The following is an 18,198-nucleotide window of genomic DNA, read 5'->3' on the forward strand; positions in this document are numbered from 1 at the left end:
GAAGTTGACCTGATTGAGCAAAACCAACGTGATTTTTGGATTCAGCGAATCAAAATTACCCTAAGCCAGTTGAAAAACCCCAGACAGTTTCTTGGCAGTTGACCAGTTATTTCACTAATTCATTTCACACAGAGGGATGTATTTCAAGCTTTCATTTGTTAGTTTTTATGATGGTGGCTAAGCTAATGGAAACCCAGAATTCAGTTTCTCAGAAAACTAAGGATTAGAGATGCTTGATATTGGATTTTTGGTCGATACCCGATACGCCGATATACTAAAACTCATTCGGCTGATAACTGATACCAATACGATATTTTTTTCCTCTATCTACTTACTGAAACTGTATGGCTTTCTCTAATTAAAATACTGCATTTTGTCAATCTAGCCTACGAAGGATTAATGTTTTGACTTAAACAGTGATTGAGATGCTCAAGTTAGCCTCAAAAGCTAACTGTGAAAGAAGCACAAGTAACTTTAGTCGTATTAATTAAAAACCAAGTGGAAGGAAATTGTGTGGTGGAAATGCAGCAGCTAATATCATCGCTTTTTCTCTTAGTGCTGAACAAATCTGCACTGCACTCAGTCGTTGGTCAGGGCTCCTTTTGCATGAATTACTCCATCGATGCTCCAAAGGTTTTCTACGGCGCTCGGGTCAGGATTATTACCACGGTCATTAAACGAGTTATTGGTACCTTTGGCAGTGTGGGCAGATGCCAAGCCCTGCTAGAAAATTTAATCAGCATCTATAAACTTTGACAGCATTAGAAACCGAGACGTGCTCTAAAATTCTTTTGCGCTGACTTTGCAGTAGACGACATAAACACTGATGGGATTCTTGAGGAGATTTTTTTGTTCCCTGCTAAACTTTTACTTTCCAGTAATATTTCCATTATTACAAGAGTCTGGACATCTATATTTTTGAACGATGAGTGACTGTTTGCAGAACGGCTGTCGAGTCAGTAGATTTTTGATGAGTTTTTAGACTACAACATGGCCGTAACCATGGTAACAGCAGTTGTATCATGGTGGTTTGGTCATGTATACATGAGCCAGGTTCTGTTAGAAAATGAAATGCATTTCTTTTTGACATCTGAGAAGCAATCCTGGCCTGTTTCTCCTTTGTTTTCCATCACGTATTTCCTTCCACTCAACTTTCTGTTAATCCGCTATAATACAATGCGCCTCTTTAGCAGTCTTCACCATAATCATGCAAAGCCACAACATGTCAGTTACATTAAATTTATTTTGCCAAAATCATTTTTATTGGTTTATTTTCCTTCTGAACCGAAACTGAATTTGGCTTTTATTTTTAGCTTTACGCCAAATTTGCTCAAAAATACATAAATCTGTGTGTGATGAAACTTTTTGAAGTGAAATTTACTCTAAATAACTTTTGGTTTAAATTCTACCTTTGAGATGCACCTGTAAATATAGTTGAGCCCAAAGTTATTCAATATGCCTTTCAGATTTTGATTTAAAATTATTTTCATTCAACTAAAATGTTTTTTTCTGATGTAATACAACCCTGAAAATGTAATTTACTTGCTATATTTACATCTTAACATTGTATTCTCCTTTATTCTGAATGAAAAAATTGCTGACAAGATGTTTTCTGGCCCTGATCTTTTTCTCCCTGTAAATCTCCGTTAATGTCGCTGTTGAACATAAAAAACACCTCAACCTGCTGGAGGCTTGAATAATTTTGGGTTTAACTGAACGAACACAAACATTTTTAATGTAGTTTAGTTTGAAAAATGTCCTTTTGGAATAATAGCAGTCCATTATCTTCTGATTTTTAAAAAGCAGTGAATAATTGGATACTGTCTGACTGTTTTCTCCCGTCTCCACATGAGCATGTGTTTTATTTTTTGCTTTGGTTTATGTGCCGTGTCGCTCACTTTGAAGATGATGTGTGGACTTTGTGCGTCACTGATGTTCCTCAAAACTTACATCTTTGGCTGTTTTCTGGGGCCAATTCAGACTTTCCATCCTGAAGTAAACACGCTTGACGGGTTCTTTAAAGAAGCGTCTTTAAGTCGTGGAGAGCTGGAAATTGGGTGAAGTCTGTGTTGTGCAGCCCTAACGAGTCAGCTTAGTTGTTTGGAAACTCTTTAGGACCAAATGTGCCGTGCAATTCGATCGCTGCAGACTAAACATCAATCTTACAAAGTTTATGTACATTTTCTATAAGTGCAAATGTCATTTGTTTTTGGCTGTAAGGATATGTGAAGTACGAGGAATTTTTAACCAACTTACACAACCAATTCTTGTTTTTATCATAAACTTTTCACCCTGGGAAAAATAATGAATCATTAAAGAATCAAAATAAGTGATGCTCTTGCTGATGGAGAGTGTATGTAAACTTTTCACCTGGATTTCATATCATCACTGCAAAAACACAAAATCTTACCAAGAATTTTTAGTCTGATTTTTAGTGCTAATTTCTTTGTACACGTGAAATAAGACACATCTAACCCAAAAGTAACTTTTTAGCAAGATATAAAGACTTGTTTTAAGTAAATAATTCATTTTTCTCTTGCTCTCTTCTCCCTCCTACCCACCTTCGCCCTGCTTGCTCCATTTCTGTTTAGTTTACTAAACTGTGGAATATTTAGTACTTTAGACCAACATTTAACGTTAATATTGGAGAGAAACTCCAATTAGTTTATTACTTAGCAATAAGAATCTAACATGGAGAACCAACATTTAGAAATCCAGAACAATTGTAGAAAGTTCTTAGCGAAGCAGAATAACCGGAACCAAAATTTAGTTTAATATTTACTAAAAGCAAACCTGAAGAAGAATCAGACACATTATCACAAGTTAATGAAATATTGGTGTATTTGCTACCTGCAGTTCTCTGTGTGTGAATTATTTAGAGCTTCTACTACGGTTATGTTTGATTATAACTCACTTTTCTGCACAATCCAGGCCCATGGGAAAATCCTGCCCTAGATTCTATGTAAATGTCCAGCATAAGTGTCTCCTCAGATGTCTGACTGAGGTTGTAAAGAGAAATCTGAGATATGCAACGAAACACATGGTTCAGAGAGGAAGCTCTGCACATGATTAGATTGTGTCCACAAGAACAGTCTGACACTCACATAGAGGATATTACATTGAGGCTCCAGTGCATAAACCTCTCATTACAGAGTTGAATGAGCATTTGAAAGCTCAGTGGTGCTTAAACTGAAGACGTCTTTCAACGGTGAAGCAAAAAAAACAAGACAGATTCAGGAAAAGAAGCATTTTAGGAGAGTTGTATGGAAAAGAAGATAAATTAGTGGATAACTTTGAAGAGGATGTAAAAAAAGTATATGGATTTCATCGTTTCTTTGGATCAAAAAATCTGAAAAGTGCGGTGTGCTTATGAAAATAGTTCGAATACAATCAGATGTGTTAGAAAAGCATGCAACAAATGTAAAATATGCCATAATAACCCACTAATGCACCATTTACAGCCATTTCATTGTAGCTTTAGCTGCATGTTTGAAGCCGTTTCCCTCTCAGAAGGGAAATTCTGCCCTCAGTTTCAATTCTCCATCATTAAACTGAATATAAAATGCTTAAAATTGCTTATTGTTGCCAATTTCTGGAACACTGATGATGGACTCAAAGCCTTGTAGAATAATAACAGGATTTTTAAATGTTTCATTTTCTAAAAACTGAGAGAGTGCAGTTATTTCATAGGATCTGGGATTTTGTTTTTCTTTCTATAGACACTGTGAGAGCCATATTGAATAGTTTTTGGCTGTTTTAAGCCTGAATTATTTACAGCATGTGCAGTAAATAATAATAAAAGTGACCCAAGAATACAGCCTTGAGGAATCCCACATAAGAATCAGATTTATAAGAGTTAGATTTGAATAAAATTGGCTTGGGTACCAAATATTTAGAACTACTTTTCTAGAATATTAGTCAAAATATTTTAATGAATTTTGATCAAAACTGAAGTTTCTGATTTGCGTTTATTAAATTAATTTACAGTTTAGAGCAAAAAAATCTACTTTCTGTTCAGTATTCAGATGTTTTTTTTTCTAAACTATTTGGAAAAAGATGCAACTGAAAAACTCGGAGTACAATTTATGGATTTAAAACGTCAGGTTGTTAGAAAACAGTAATTTCACATTTTCTTGTAAATCTAAATGTGATGCAGTGAGCTTTCACTATATTTTAAAAAATTGCATTAAACAAACATGATCACATACGAGTTTGATTAAATCTGTTTATGCATCATAAAGTTACTTTATCATTTTCTTTCAAAAAATAAAAATAAGAACAAGACTGTAGATTTTTTGTGTAAATAGTGAAGCTTGAAGATTCAGCTCTGTTTCCAGAGGCTGATGCTGTTAAAATGCAGCTGCTTTACTCATGTAAGCTCAGGTGAAAGTCATTGTTGCACGGATCACTATTATGAAATGACTTATGTATAAACATTTCAGAAACACAGTGATAAAGATAAACATGACGAGACTAGACTTGCTTCAGAGAAGCTGAGCGTCGAATCCTGGATCGCTGAAAGATTTTTGCAGTAAAGCCTCCAATTTCTGCTTCAGTCTGTGAAGGAAAAGATTTGTGAAAGAAGCCTGTAATCAAGCAATCAGCGCCTGAATCTTCAAGTAAAAGATGCTCTGAATGCACCGTCCAGGTAGTTAAAGGGCAAAACAAATGTTGGCTCTGAAAACGACTACCATGGTTTATGTTTGCGCATTCAACCAGAAGGTTTTCACCTTTCTTTGTAAACGTAACGCACTTTAGATTTTGATTATCTGTCTAGCAGGACCTGCATATTAGATTACTTTTGAAAATCCAGATGTATTATCACACATTCTTATTATGTGCTTAAAAAAAGCTCAGATAGTAAAAACATTCGGACTCCTTGAAGAAACAAACTCCAAGATTTCAAATTTGTATCCTCCACTTTTCTTCACAACGTTGTTCTGGGCTGTTAGAGGGAAAAACCTCAAGGAAAACTTTAAAGTTTGAGTTTGTAACATGAGAAAATACATAATGAAACATGTATTAATATCTCATGGGTTGAGACTTTTCGCCATGAGAGCCAAAATTAGGTTGCGCAAATGTTATAAAACGGGTTTAAAAATAATATTTGGTGCCTTTTTATTTTATCTGCTCAATAATAATTAAAAAATGAACAATTGAAAGCAACGAAACAATTTGATTTTGCAGAAAACACAACGTATCTGGTATAAGACAAACCCACAGTTTCAACAGTTTGGGGTTGAGGGTTCTTTTGAGTAAAAACAAAATAAAGATCATTGCAAAAAACCTTAATAAATGGAAAACCTTAAATGGTTTTCCGTTGCCGGTCTCTCTGTACAATGGCAGATGAAATTGAGAGAGAAGCACCAAAATAAGCTTCTGCAGTCATAACAGAGGCTCAGATGTCTTTGCTGAACATTTTGTGTTCAGTTTCTATTGAACAAACAACGGTGACAGCTGATAACGTGAGTCTCTGGCCATTTTTTCCTCTCCCAGTTACTTTGAACAATGGCAGATGAAATATTGAGAGAGTGTCCAGGCTTTATTTCCTGAAATCAACAGAATGTCGCCATGGGGCGTGTTTGAATGTCCTAGATGTTTCAGAGGTGGTGAGAGGTTTGTGAGTTTCACTGACGACGGTCGCTATAGGTGCTGTTTTCATCTCCCCAGTGATCCCAGTTTGATGACCAGTACCTGCATCTCCTGGCAGGGCACCAACCACACAGCAGAGTCTCTCTGATTGGATGACGCTCTGCATCCAGCGACAAACGTTCAGATTTTCTAACTCCAGCGTCGGACGCTCAAAACGGTTCAAACGGTAGACGTGTGAAACTCGCGTAGAGGCGCTCAACGCTCAAATCGCGTTTGGCGTGAAGACGTTGGACACCCCTGCTCTCAGTAAAGGATGGCATCATATGTTAAATCTCCAGTTGCCACGGCGATGCTTGTAACATCAATTATACACTGATAAAAGGAAGGCTTTCCTATGCAGAAAAGATAATTTTATTGATTCGAAATGTTTGGCCTCACTGATAGACTGGTGGATTTTAACAGTATATCTCCACTCAAGGTTTTTTACTCTATAGTGCCAACTCTTTTTAATTAAATCTATTGACCAAACCACTTCAGACTTGATCAAGTGATGACTGAAGAAAAGTGAAGAGAGTTTCAGCCTGGTGTGATACTCAGCCATATGCAGTTTAATGGCAGCTTGTCAGGGGAAAAAAAGTTAATGTTCTGACATTTCAGTAGCAATCAGTGTTGGAGGATTGTCTCTCGCTACATAACCATAAGCCAAATCTCATCTTCTGAATAACATTCTCGTCTTTTTAACATCACTGATGGGTGTCAAAGTCATTGATTCAAAAGCGTTCCACGCCGTTGCTTATTCCAAGCCTTAAATAATTGAGAAGCTGGCGCCAGCCTTGTTTAGTTTGATGAAAGTGCCATTTTGCAGGTCTGCACAGCTGGCTTTGTGGCTTTTCATTACGGCTCAGCGTAGCACCATCAATCCCGGCGGATGGCAATGTGAGGGAACAAAAGCCAGCAGAACACATTTCCCCTGCTGCGGAAAGACTTCTGAGAGGTTCGGAAAGAGACTGACGCACAATGGTGTCTGAGCACAGCGAGAGGCAGTTCACTGTTCACTTCTGCTTTCGCTCCATTGCTAAAAGATTTTCAGAGCAGGAGGAACATAAACACCCCCCCACAACCCGCCCTGCAAATCCAGATACGTGTTGCTTTACTGACAGGTTGCCGACGTGACCGCAATGCTAAAGCTGATCTGGAATTCACATCGTGTTGCACGGAGTTACGTCTAAGCAGCTGCTGCCAGTTTCTATTAAAAGTGGACCAAGAAAGGGAGAAACCAGTGAAGGGATTGATCAGAAAACTTTGTTTAACCCAAACGGAAATGTTGTTGTTGCATGTTTTCAGTTTAAATCTGCAGAAATATTGAGGTTATGGTTCTCAGGATGCATAGGACTTAACAGTTTGTTAAAAAAAATGACATTATGGTGGCATAATTACAGAAAGTAATGAAAAGTTGGAAGACAGACTGAAATTAATGATTTCCCAGCTAATATTAAATAAATGGGCTTTTGGCCTTTACTTAAAAGAACTCAGGGTTTCAGCATCTTTGCAGTTTTCTGGAAGTTTGTTCCAGATTAGTGAAGCACAAAAACTGAAAGCTGCACTGAAAAAATTTAGTTGAACCAACTTAATTCAATTGCTTCAACTGGTAGCAACTTAATGTATTGAGTAAAATAACTTTTACTTAATGACGGTAAACTTTATTAAGTAAAATTTGGTTTTATTAGTTAAAAATAAAAAAGTTTACTTAATAAAAATTGAAGTACATTTTTATTAATTAAAAATTTAATTGATGTATTTAAATACATCAATTTGCTTAAATTTATTTAATAAGTAAATAAATGTACTTAATAAATTAAGTATTTATAAATTAATACATTTTTTTATTAAACTTATTAATGTATTTATTAAGTAAATAAATTCACTTAAGTTAAATTTAAGTTAACTTAAATTAATTAAAAAAAGTTTAAACTTGAACTGGGACACCTGGATGGTCTAGAAGGTTGATATGATGGCGGATGTTTAATGTGAAATAATAATAATAATAATAATAACAATAATAACTTGAAGTTTTGTTCAGTGCACATCATTCTCATATGTTTATTTCAGTAAATCAGCTTTAGTATTAAAACAGAAAAAAGTGATTTATCTTGTTGGCTAAAAGCTGCCTCAACCTTCGACCTTTGGCACCATTTATATTGTCTTAATGGAGAGACCGAATGGGAAGTAACGGTCATAAATTAACTTTGTTTTTGACTTCCTGCCAAACAGAAACAATCAGCAGTGCTCCTGTTTATTAACATATTCGGTTAGAAATGTGAGCTCAGTTTGCTGTATCAACACCCACACAGTTATTAAAATACAAAATAAGAGAAGTCACAGCTGTGGGGAGGCTGCGCTCCAAAATGTGCCTGGTTGTGTTTACTGCAGCTGAGGGAACATTATGGGACATTAATCTGCTTAATGGTAATACTATTGTTACAGGACCCTTAAGATTTTAAATAACTGACTGATTATTTCTTATTTTGTGGATGGTACTTTTTTGAAAAGGCAAAACCATTTAAATTTTCATTTTGGGCCAAATCAAGATCATGAATGCTCTTAAAGGGCCGGTGGTGCCAGAATGGATTGATAAAAAAACCCATTAAAATATGAATAAATAGTTTTTTGTTTTTTATAAGAAGTTCTTAAAATTAAACATGTTTTAAAATTGTTGAGTTCCTCTAGGATTTTTAATCTGTTTTTCTTAATTAATTTAAAAATTTTGCAATATTTACGTTAATTATGACTTTGTCACATCAATCATAGACTAACATGAAATAAGGCTGAGGCAGCGGTGCTGTAAAAGTAACAATACTGCCCCCTACTGGAGGGAGTTAGTGGTCAGTTAAACCTTATGGTTTGGACCATTTTTGCAGAAATTTGCAGTTATGCATTACTGAGAAAAAATTTGAATTTCCATAGTCACAGGAAACTGGGAGGACTGGTTGATGTAATTTGGCACCTGGAGACTTGAGGGCCACACAAAAAGCTGTGGCGGACCAGATTTGGCCCCCGGACTTTGAGTTTGACACATGTGACTTAGATTATGCTAAGTCACATGTAATACGTCTAAAAACTCACGAAAAGCTTCACATTTGTCACAATTGACTAGTTTAGTTTGAGAAAAATTATGTTTATTCAAATTCTATGCAAAACTGACTGGTATTCCTTATAAAAAAAACATTCAATTCACCACAAAAACACCCAAGTGAAACTCTAAAGTTTGTTGCTGCAACGTGACAAAATGGGAAACATCTCAAAGGGAAACTTCTGCAAAGCTTTTTCCAAATTGAAATCCACCAGCAGTAAAACCCCTGACAGTGTAAATATATGTATATTTCTGTAAGTCAGCCTCAAGTCAATCCTGTCATGGTTGTTTCTTACGAGATTAAAAAAAAAAAAAGGAAAAGTTGCGTTGGCAGTTCACTGTGTCTCTTTGGTGTTTCCTGAAATTCTCTGGAAGACTAAACTGTATCCGTTTTCCCCAAACGGGTTTGCAGGAATCTCCCACAGAGCTCCCTTTGCATGAGCCTCCAGCTAATTTCCCCTCCAGTCCTGTTCCACTTGACAGGCGTTGCTCCAAAAACCATTTAGAGGTAGACTTTCATTTTCTGCTCCTGCTCCCCTCTAACTCATCACAACTATTAGGAGATTAAACGCAGGAAGGCGTACTCAGGAGAAAAAGAAAACACAATATGTTTCACCAAGAGTCTCACACTCCAGGTGCTGCTTATTTCATTTGCTCTCTTTTTCCCCGACTCATTCGCTCTTGAAGGCATCTGCATTGTAAATTCCTCGCTGAAAACGGAGCAGGATGAAGTTTTTAAGCTTGAGTAATTAAAAGGCTTTTAGAAACCATTCGGTGGTGATAAAATCTGGTTTTTAAACCAGAAACTGATCTACTGAGGGCATGAAGTGACAATCAGAGAAAAAACTACTGCGGCTCAGTAAAATAAGGAGTTTATCCGAAAAGTAATAATTCAAGACATGTCTCTTTCCTAGACATCCATCCCAGGAGCCGAACATTAAAGCGCAGTGTTGCCATGGTAACTGAAAGCAGACAGTAATTCGCAGTATGGGTAGATTTCCACGACTTTGAGACTTGAAAAAATCCCCCAAATCAGAAATTATGCTGAGAGTAAACCAAAGTTACTCCAGTCCAGTGTCTCCAGATTCACCTACTTGTGGATTTTTCTGAAATGTAGCTAAATTGTATCTAATCCAGCAGCCAATCCAGGAGCAGCATTAGTTTTCCTTGCTATTGATTGGTGGAGATAAGGAAGGCTGTAGATGATGGCTTCTGTGGTAGCGCTAAAATGGTTTCCACTGTACATATTGATAAATATTTGTTGTTTAAGTATTTAAAATAGGTAGTTATAGGGATTTTTAGACACTTTAACTATTGGTCCTCAAAATCAGATGGTCCACTGTCCAGAAATGGATCATTTAAGATTTTATTTATTTATTTATTTTTTTGCATCTATTTTTCGACTTTGCATCCCTGACTGATTTGTTTATTTTACAGTTAAAATCAATGTTTTTGAGCTTTACATCATGTTATAATGATGTTCCCTCTTCAATGAACACACCTGGAGTGTCGCCTTGATTCGTTCAGGCATGTTTGAGAAATCCTTTAATCTCCATGGCAACCATGCAGCTGTTCAAAACGCCTGGGTGGACTTAGCCCCGCCTCCGAGGACGAAGCTCCTCCTGGGAGCTTTCAAAGCTTCTGCGTTACAGAGCGGCTATCCCCTGTGGTGGTGCGTTCACATCCTTCGCGTGTCAAAAACGCGTTAAACGCTTCAAATTGCACCTTGCTTGATGTGTGAAACGCACCGCGATGGACCCTCGACGCGCCTCAGCGTAGACTTTGAATGTAAACCAGACATGCCTGACGTTCAAGACGCATTTTGTGTGAACGCACCATGACTCTCCCACTCGGCTCCTTCAGACTAGTCAGCAGTAATTAGCAAACATCTGGTGGAGCTGTTGAGCTACTTCTCAGTGAAATGCTGGTATAAACTTTGTTAAAGGGTTAATAAGGACTGTTGTGATGCCTTCCTGAAGGCGACATTTCTTAAAGATACAGAGGCCCAATTTCAAGTCATGTTTTATATATATATAGCATTTTTATAACAACTGATGGTAGAATAGTTTCTTGATTGTGCTATAATATGACTGCTAAGCACATAATACTGCACCTCTAAATTGTTGAGGTTAATTAATATAAGGATGGAAGAAGTTTAATTTCCTCTAAGGGAAAGAAAGTAGAGAACATGCCAGCTCCATAGAAAGAGAGTTAGCTTTAACTCTAGTAATTTTACATCTATATGTAATATATTGATGTGATATTACAATACACATTTCAATTGATGCAGCTGCTATTTTCAGGCTGACAAAACAAATCTGTACCGTATTGATTTAAAAGTATGGAGGGTCAGAAAAGCCACTCGGACTGACCGCCGAGCCAGTAGCAGCCCTGAGTGAGAGCTACTTCTGTTTCCACAGCGCAACCTTTTCACTTTCTCAGAGGTCCAATTTCATGCCCTCTTCCCTCGACTGCTGGGTCATTCTCCAAACGGCGTCCCACCGAGGGAGCGCCAGATGATGATGCATGTACTGAAAAATTGTGAGATAGCTCTCTTTTTTTGCCCCAGGCACACCGCCTTGTCTCCCACACTGAAATACAGTCATACATAGTCAACCCGAACCTCGGTGAGTTGCGTATTATTAGCTGCATCTGGAGCCGACTTTGGCCCTGCAGCTAAGACAAACAGGGATCCTCTGTGTTACCAGATAACACGACCAAAACACGGAGAAAAGATTCTATGACACTCTTAAAACCATATGTGTGTATGTGTGTGTGCGTGTGTGTGTGCGTGTGTGCGCGTGTGTGTGTGTGTGTGCATCTTTGACAGAGAAGGGGAAAACATCTCAGTGGTACCTTATATAAAAGATCCACCCCCTCTTTTGCCCTAAATTGAATTTTCTAATCTGCTACTTGCCCCCCTTTTCCTGCGTTGCTCCCCTTGCTGCGGGCCTTGGCAGCCGCTGTGTTCTTCATCCTCAGATAACAGTGGCATCTACCCACCCACCTTTAGTTGTTCGTCCTGGAAAAACACAGAAATGCTTCATTCTGCTACAGTTTTAATAACTTCAAAGCTCATGTACATTCATGTAGCGGATGCGGCAACGAATTAGTCACTTTGTCATGACATTACAAGTAAACTGAGCAGCAAACCTGCCAGCTGTAGGCAGGATGTTTAGGTTATTACAGTAAACACATGGCACAGAATGGAAAAGACTCGTTTATAATGATCTGACATGGGAAACATTTTATTCTAAGCTTCATGAGTGCTTTAATGAAGAGCAGCAACTTCACAGCTTTAGATTATCACATGTACAGCAAACAGTGTTAGATTTGGTATCTTATTACCAAATCTAATAGTTGTGACAGATAATCTGTGAATAGATCAGTTTCCTCCACTTCCTCCCTGAGCTACTATTAGCATCTGAAGAAATTCACAAGTCAAAAACAATCAATCAGAGCCCGAAGGAGGGTCTTAGCGCTGCCAATCAACATTGTGTACATGCTGCTAAATGTGCTGACGAGGGGGAAACAACTTACTGTTCCAGGAAAACCATTTATCTAATGTTACAGGTGATTGACAGCGCTAAGACCTGCCTCCTTTCTCTGATTGGTTGTTTCTAGTTGCCACTGGGAGAAGGCAGAGGAAGTTTTTTTTATTTTAATTTTTTTACAGACCGTCTCATACCATACTGCTACATCATAGTGACAGCTTCAACAAATCTGTAAAAAACATATTTTTATAAGTTCCATACTTCAGCTTTAAAGTGAGGTTTGCTGTTTATAAGCTGATCTTTAGCTTCCACTATCCTCTGAGCTGATTTAAGCTGTATTTTACTTTAAAGATGCAGTATATTTGTGTTGTATTTAACGACGGAGCAGTTGGTAGCAGGTCCTGGGTTCGGATCGCAGCCTGGGGTCTTTCTGCGTGGAGGATGTGCTCTTCCTCCCACAGCATGAAAACCTGACTGAAGGGGTCATTGGGTTCTCAAATACTGCCCTTAGATATGTGTGTGTGTGTGTGCGTGTGTGTGTGTGTGTGTGTGTGTGTGTGTGTGTTTCCATGTGGTGACCTGATGACCTGTGTTGGATCTTATCTCATTTCCAGTCCAAAATAAAATAAAACATTCAGTAAAAAGTTAGCTTAAAAATACTCAAATGCATTGTTTCTTTATGCTAATCCAAACATATTAGTTATTTTGAAGGCAGCCATGTTTAGTTATATTACCCATTAATTATATTAGATTGGAAAGCAATGTTTCCTAGTTGGATGGAATATCGTTAATCCTTCATGAGTTAGTTTGTTGCAGAATCACCATTCAAGTCTTTTTTTTGTGCTGAGAGTCAAACTCATTTTCATTTTGGGCCTCATCAAAAGTCTGAATGCTCTTAAAGGGCCGGTTGTTCCAGAATGTATTGAAAAACTCATTAAGTTACCAAATATCAATAAATATCTGTTTCAACATTTAATAAGTTGCTTCTTAAAGTTAAATATTGAATATTTCTCACACTGATCGGCCCATTCAGGATTTTTTTTTGGTCGGTTTTGATAAAAATGTTCAGTAGAAACAGAAACAGTTTGGAGATCTGCTGATTTTGTGGATTTGTGAAAAACTAAAGGGACTTATTGATGTAATTTGGAGCCCAGAGGGCCACATGAAAAGCTATGACGGGCCAGATTTGGTCCCCGAGCCTCGAGTTTGACACCTTATTCTTAACTTCAGTCATATTTGAAGATCATTTTTAACTCTGGCTGCAGATCCTCAATTTGATTAATACATGAACAGGATTTGACTTAAACCATGTCATTGAATCTCTCACTCCCAGATTCCTCTAGCAAGTTTTCTTGCATGATTGCAGCAGAATAATACAGCATGATGCTGCCACCAGAGGACCCTCTGCAATTCCCAGCTTGGTATTTTTGGATTTGTCAAGGATTCTTCTGTGAAACGCACATGAAGCTTAAAATTAGTGGAAAACTCACCTGATTGCAGATTTATTTTTGTAAAATATTTAAATGAAAATGCAGATCCAGTGCTAACTGAGACATCATTAGCTGGTGTTTCCAAAGCTGCCAATTCAGGAACAACATTCACTTTCCTCTGTTAAACCCCAAAGATCGTAGCTTCTGCGCTAAAGCTAAGACGGTTTCCACTGCGTGTATTCCTGCATATTATGTTACATTTGTTGTTTGAACTATTAAAATAAGCAGCTATAAGCCCTTGTCAACATTTGCTGTGTCTCTCAGATGGCTCAGCAGTCGGTGGATCTTCTCATGGCTTTCTTCGGGACAGATTTGTGGAGTGGACGTCTAATAGTCTGCAGTCAGCTGCCTAACAGACAGGCCACTCAAAGCGCACCAACTTTACTTTACAGTGTCACCTTAGTAAGAGTGATGGATGGTGCTCTTCTATTTTCAACATCATGCATTTTCCATCCATCCATCCATTATCTGAACGCGTTTATCCTTGCAGGGTCGCGAGGGGAGCCGGTGTCTATCTCCAGCGTTTATTGGGCAAAAGGCGGACAGCATGTCAGACCATTGAATGCATTTTATTGAGATTTAAAAATGTTTTGAGACAGAAGAGCATGTCAGCCGTATCGGTCTGCGCTTCATAGTGCTGGCTTGTGTTTTATTCTAGAGTTTAGGAGATTAGGTTTTAATCTTGATTTTGGATCGTTTGAATACCAGAATTATACATATTTTTCAACGGTTATGTTTAGGGTTGAAGATGAAACCAAAACAAGCAGCCAATGTTCAAGCTAACAGATATAATCATGCACACTCACTTGTTCCCAAAGGTCATTAGTGTTTTAATGACTACGGGAAAAAACAACTACTTGGGAAAAACCACTCAGGTAGTGATGCTAAACATGTAGCCCAATGCTTGTAAATTATTAAAACCATTTCAAAAGAAATGCAAAACATTTTAAAAACCCAGATAGGGACATTTTACAACTTTATAATGATGATTTATGAGGTAAAATCAGGATAACTATCAAATAGAAATATTAAAGACGACATTTCAGATGAGTTTCAGTGTCTTTGAGTTTAAAAAGCTCAGATTTAGACGGTAAAACAGAAAAGGCGTCGTGCCTCTGTGGAAATTGTACTTGAAAGCAAGCAAGACCTGCTTGCGTTATTGAAAGGGTTGTGACTCACGGTTTCAGTCAAAAAGCACTATTATTAAATCTCTTTCATCCAGAGTCCTTAGGCCTCCTTATGGCCCCCAACCGAATGAACCTTGAATCTGTGCAGGGAAACGGATAAATATTTTAAAGGCTTCATTTATCTGTCCAAAGACGTTCCTCCATCACTGTGCCTGACATTTGGTCTCGGCTTTTTGTGGTTTTGTTTTGTGTCTGACTTTCTCCAAACATGGCCGTGTGCCGTTCTGCACCCTGATGAGACTTTAACGGATGTTTCTGGAGTATTGTGGTTTATTCACAGACTAAGTTTTCCTGGAGGAACTTCAAGGCTTTTCAATGCCTTCGTTTCTCCCTCTTTCATGAACAAGATGACTCTGGGCTGGACTTCGTCCCTGATTCTACGTTTTATGGCTCAAGACCAAACAAAAGCTTCCACCCTATTTTAAGGTGCTGATTCTCTTCAAGATTCACTTGATCACGATCTAATGAAGCTAACAGAGCCACATTATCTCCACAAAGCTAACACCAAATCCAGGGCAAAATATAAAAATGCAAACAAACCATTTATTCTGACTTTGAGAAATTCATCAGTTTGACTTTGTAGGAAAAACAGTGTTTTTTTTCCTGACTTAACTGAATAGCATCTTGTAATGTGGGCGTTGTTTCAATAGCAAGGTTAAAGTTAGGAGACAAACAGGTTTTCTAGATGAATCATGATGCTAAGCATACTGCTTAATTAGCTAAAAAGTGGCTAAAGAACAATTAAGTTAAAGTTTTGAAGTGACCATTCCAAAGCCATGATCCAAGTCCCACAGACTGCCACCTGCTGCTGTACGCACTGTGCATACCTTCCTTTAAGTAAAAAAAGTTATTGGACTTTTTATTATCTAACCCTTTCTACATAAAAAAGGTACTTCCTGTGTGTAGCCCACAGCCATGTGAGTGTGTGAAGGTGAAGACTTGCATGTCCTAAAACTAAATCTTATTGCTCAGTTTATTTGGCAGCTTGGTGCACTTTCTGATTAAGTGAAGCTGGCTCAAAACGAATAAGTGGAGTTTGAATCCTTCTGTAGTTCTAAGACGGGTTGAGTAAACCCCACTAGAGCTTTTTATAGTGTGTGCAGTGCTGGTGGGCTCGCCGGATCAACAGCTTTATTTTTCTCTCTGGTTTCATGGGCTGAAGAGCTGAGGAGTAAGAAGAAACTAAGAATAATATTTCCGGTTGGCTGACTGTGACATCTGCTGCACTCTTCCTGAGCGTTGCACTAAGACTGCGGGTTTAACGGTTAAATCTTGTCGAAACATTTGCAAACATTGTTGCTTCACTTCCTCTGTTAGTCTCACACAACTAATGAACCTGGGAATCTCCATCCTATGCTTTCCTGTCTTTATTATTTAGTGTAATTTGTGAAAAAGAGATTTGGTTGTTCTCTTGTGGGTCAGGTGCAGGAGCCCCTAACACCAGTCCTGTCAGGAGGAACAGGCCAAATTTACATCAAACTATCTGAGAAACTGCAAGGATTATAAATGCTTGACCTTTTTTAAAATACAGCTTAGAAGACAATTATGATGATTTGTCTTGTTTAAAAATAACCCGGTGTAGGAGGTCAGAGTTCAAATCCCCGACATTGTATTGCTTACATTCAGCTTTCTGTTGCATGTCACATCCCAAACATCATTTACCAACAGCTGCATATGACACTGTCACTAGCAGACACAGCAGTGGCATCAGTTGCACAAACGCTCCCTCTGGCAACTGTCAACAACCAGTCATGAGGAGTAAAAAAAAAAAAAATAAGAACAATGTTTCCTGCAGCTCTTTGGAAGTTATTTAATATCAGATCGTATTATGTCAAACAGTCCCAACTAATAAGAAGCAAATTGCCTCAAACTGTGGTAAAGGGCTAAAAATTTGTATTCATGAGTCTTGTGGGCTTTATTGGCATCCGAAGACACTGAACATCGACAGCATGGCAACTGAACGGGTCTGTTAATTTATCTGGCAAAGAATTAATTGCAAAACTAAAATTTTGCACGACTAAATTCCTAAAATGAAAAAGGAGCAAACTAAAGAGTTAAAATCCAAACAAATCTGCAAATTACACTTTGAAAAATCAGTGATGCACAAAATATACATCTCTGCATGCATCCATTAAATCCTGCAGAGGAATATTTAAATAACTTGAATTAAATATTAAGAATATATTCTGATGTCAGCTAAAATCAGGACGCATTTTCTGAGATGTGGATTATGTTGGCGTATAGAAATAGTAAGAAAAGGAACAGGACACTTCGGGACTAAGATCCTACAGCTGCACCTTTCCTTTGTTGGATGTGTGACATACTTTGCAGAAATGTTCAGAACCATTGAACATTTTCACATTTTATCACATTACAATCATAAAACTCAAAGTATTTTATCAGAATTTTATGTGATGAACTGTATAGAAAAGGAAAATGAAACTTATTTTTCAGAAATAAATATCTTAAAAGTGTAACATGCATCATAAAAACAACTTTTTGTTGAAACTTTAGCTACAGCTCTTTGTCATATCTTACAGATTTCCAGTTTTTTCAGAGTAGAGAGCAACTTTACAGGTTTTCTTCCAGGATTTGACTGGACTTTCTGCATCGTTTTTAAGTGTAAATACCATATTTACTGTAAAGAGAGTTTTATTTTCAGAACTTCCTGTTGTTTACTGGCTTGATTAGCTAATCTGAGGATCAAATTAAAATAATTTGGAGCTAAATTTGAACAGGGATTGATGTACATGAAAGTCACGCATCATATTCTCAGTCATATTCTCCCTGTGCTGTTTGTGTATGTGGTGATAATAAACCAAAATGTGTTTGCTTCTTTTTAATCTCTGGCCTGTTTCGTGTAATCACAGCTGCTAAAGTTTAATCAGGGTTGCAGGCCGTCGGATACCTTTAAATGAGCAAACTCACACCTAGAAATGGTGTTTGTAAACTGGAAATGAGGTGAAGCTGTTATTCACAGCCTCAAATTAATATGCATGTTTCAAGGAGGAAACCGGACTGATTAAGGATTCGGCTGAATGCTGCAACAGCTGCGTTGATCACTTCTTTTTCTCAAAGTATTCGATGGAACGTATCTGCATATTTAAAGTTGGATGCTCTTCTTTGAGACCTCAATGGCCAGATTTAGTGTTTACTATTTCTCCTAGGAAAGATGCAACTTAAGTACATTCGGTTAGAGTTGTTGGGTAAAAATAACATTCCAAGTCTCTCACCGAGCTCTGGAAGTGTGGCAAGATCGACAGGTAGTGTGAAGAAGTCCTGTTTTTCCTCCAACATCGAATGAA

General features: G+C 37.7%; 1 protein-coding gene across 2 annotated transcripts in view; it reads left to right on the forward strand.

Moving 5' to 3' along the window:
- LOC103144560 (leucine-rich repeat transmembrane neuronal protein 4-like) overlaps positions 1-18,198 on the forward strand; it is a 73,913-nt gene that overhangs the window by 35,112 nt on the left and 20,603 nt on the right. The window lies entirely within an intron of this gene.

The sequence above is a fragment of the Poecilia formosa genome, unplaced genomic scaffold (genome assembly GCF_000485575.1).
Source record: "Poecilia formosa unplaced genomic scaffold, Poecilia_formosa-5.1.2 Scaffold129, whole genome shotgun sequence".
In the NCBI taxonomy this organism is placed as follows: domain Eukaryota; kingdom Metazoa; phylum Chordata; class Actinopteri; order Cyprinodontiformes; family Poeciliidae; genus Poecilia; species Poecilia formosa.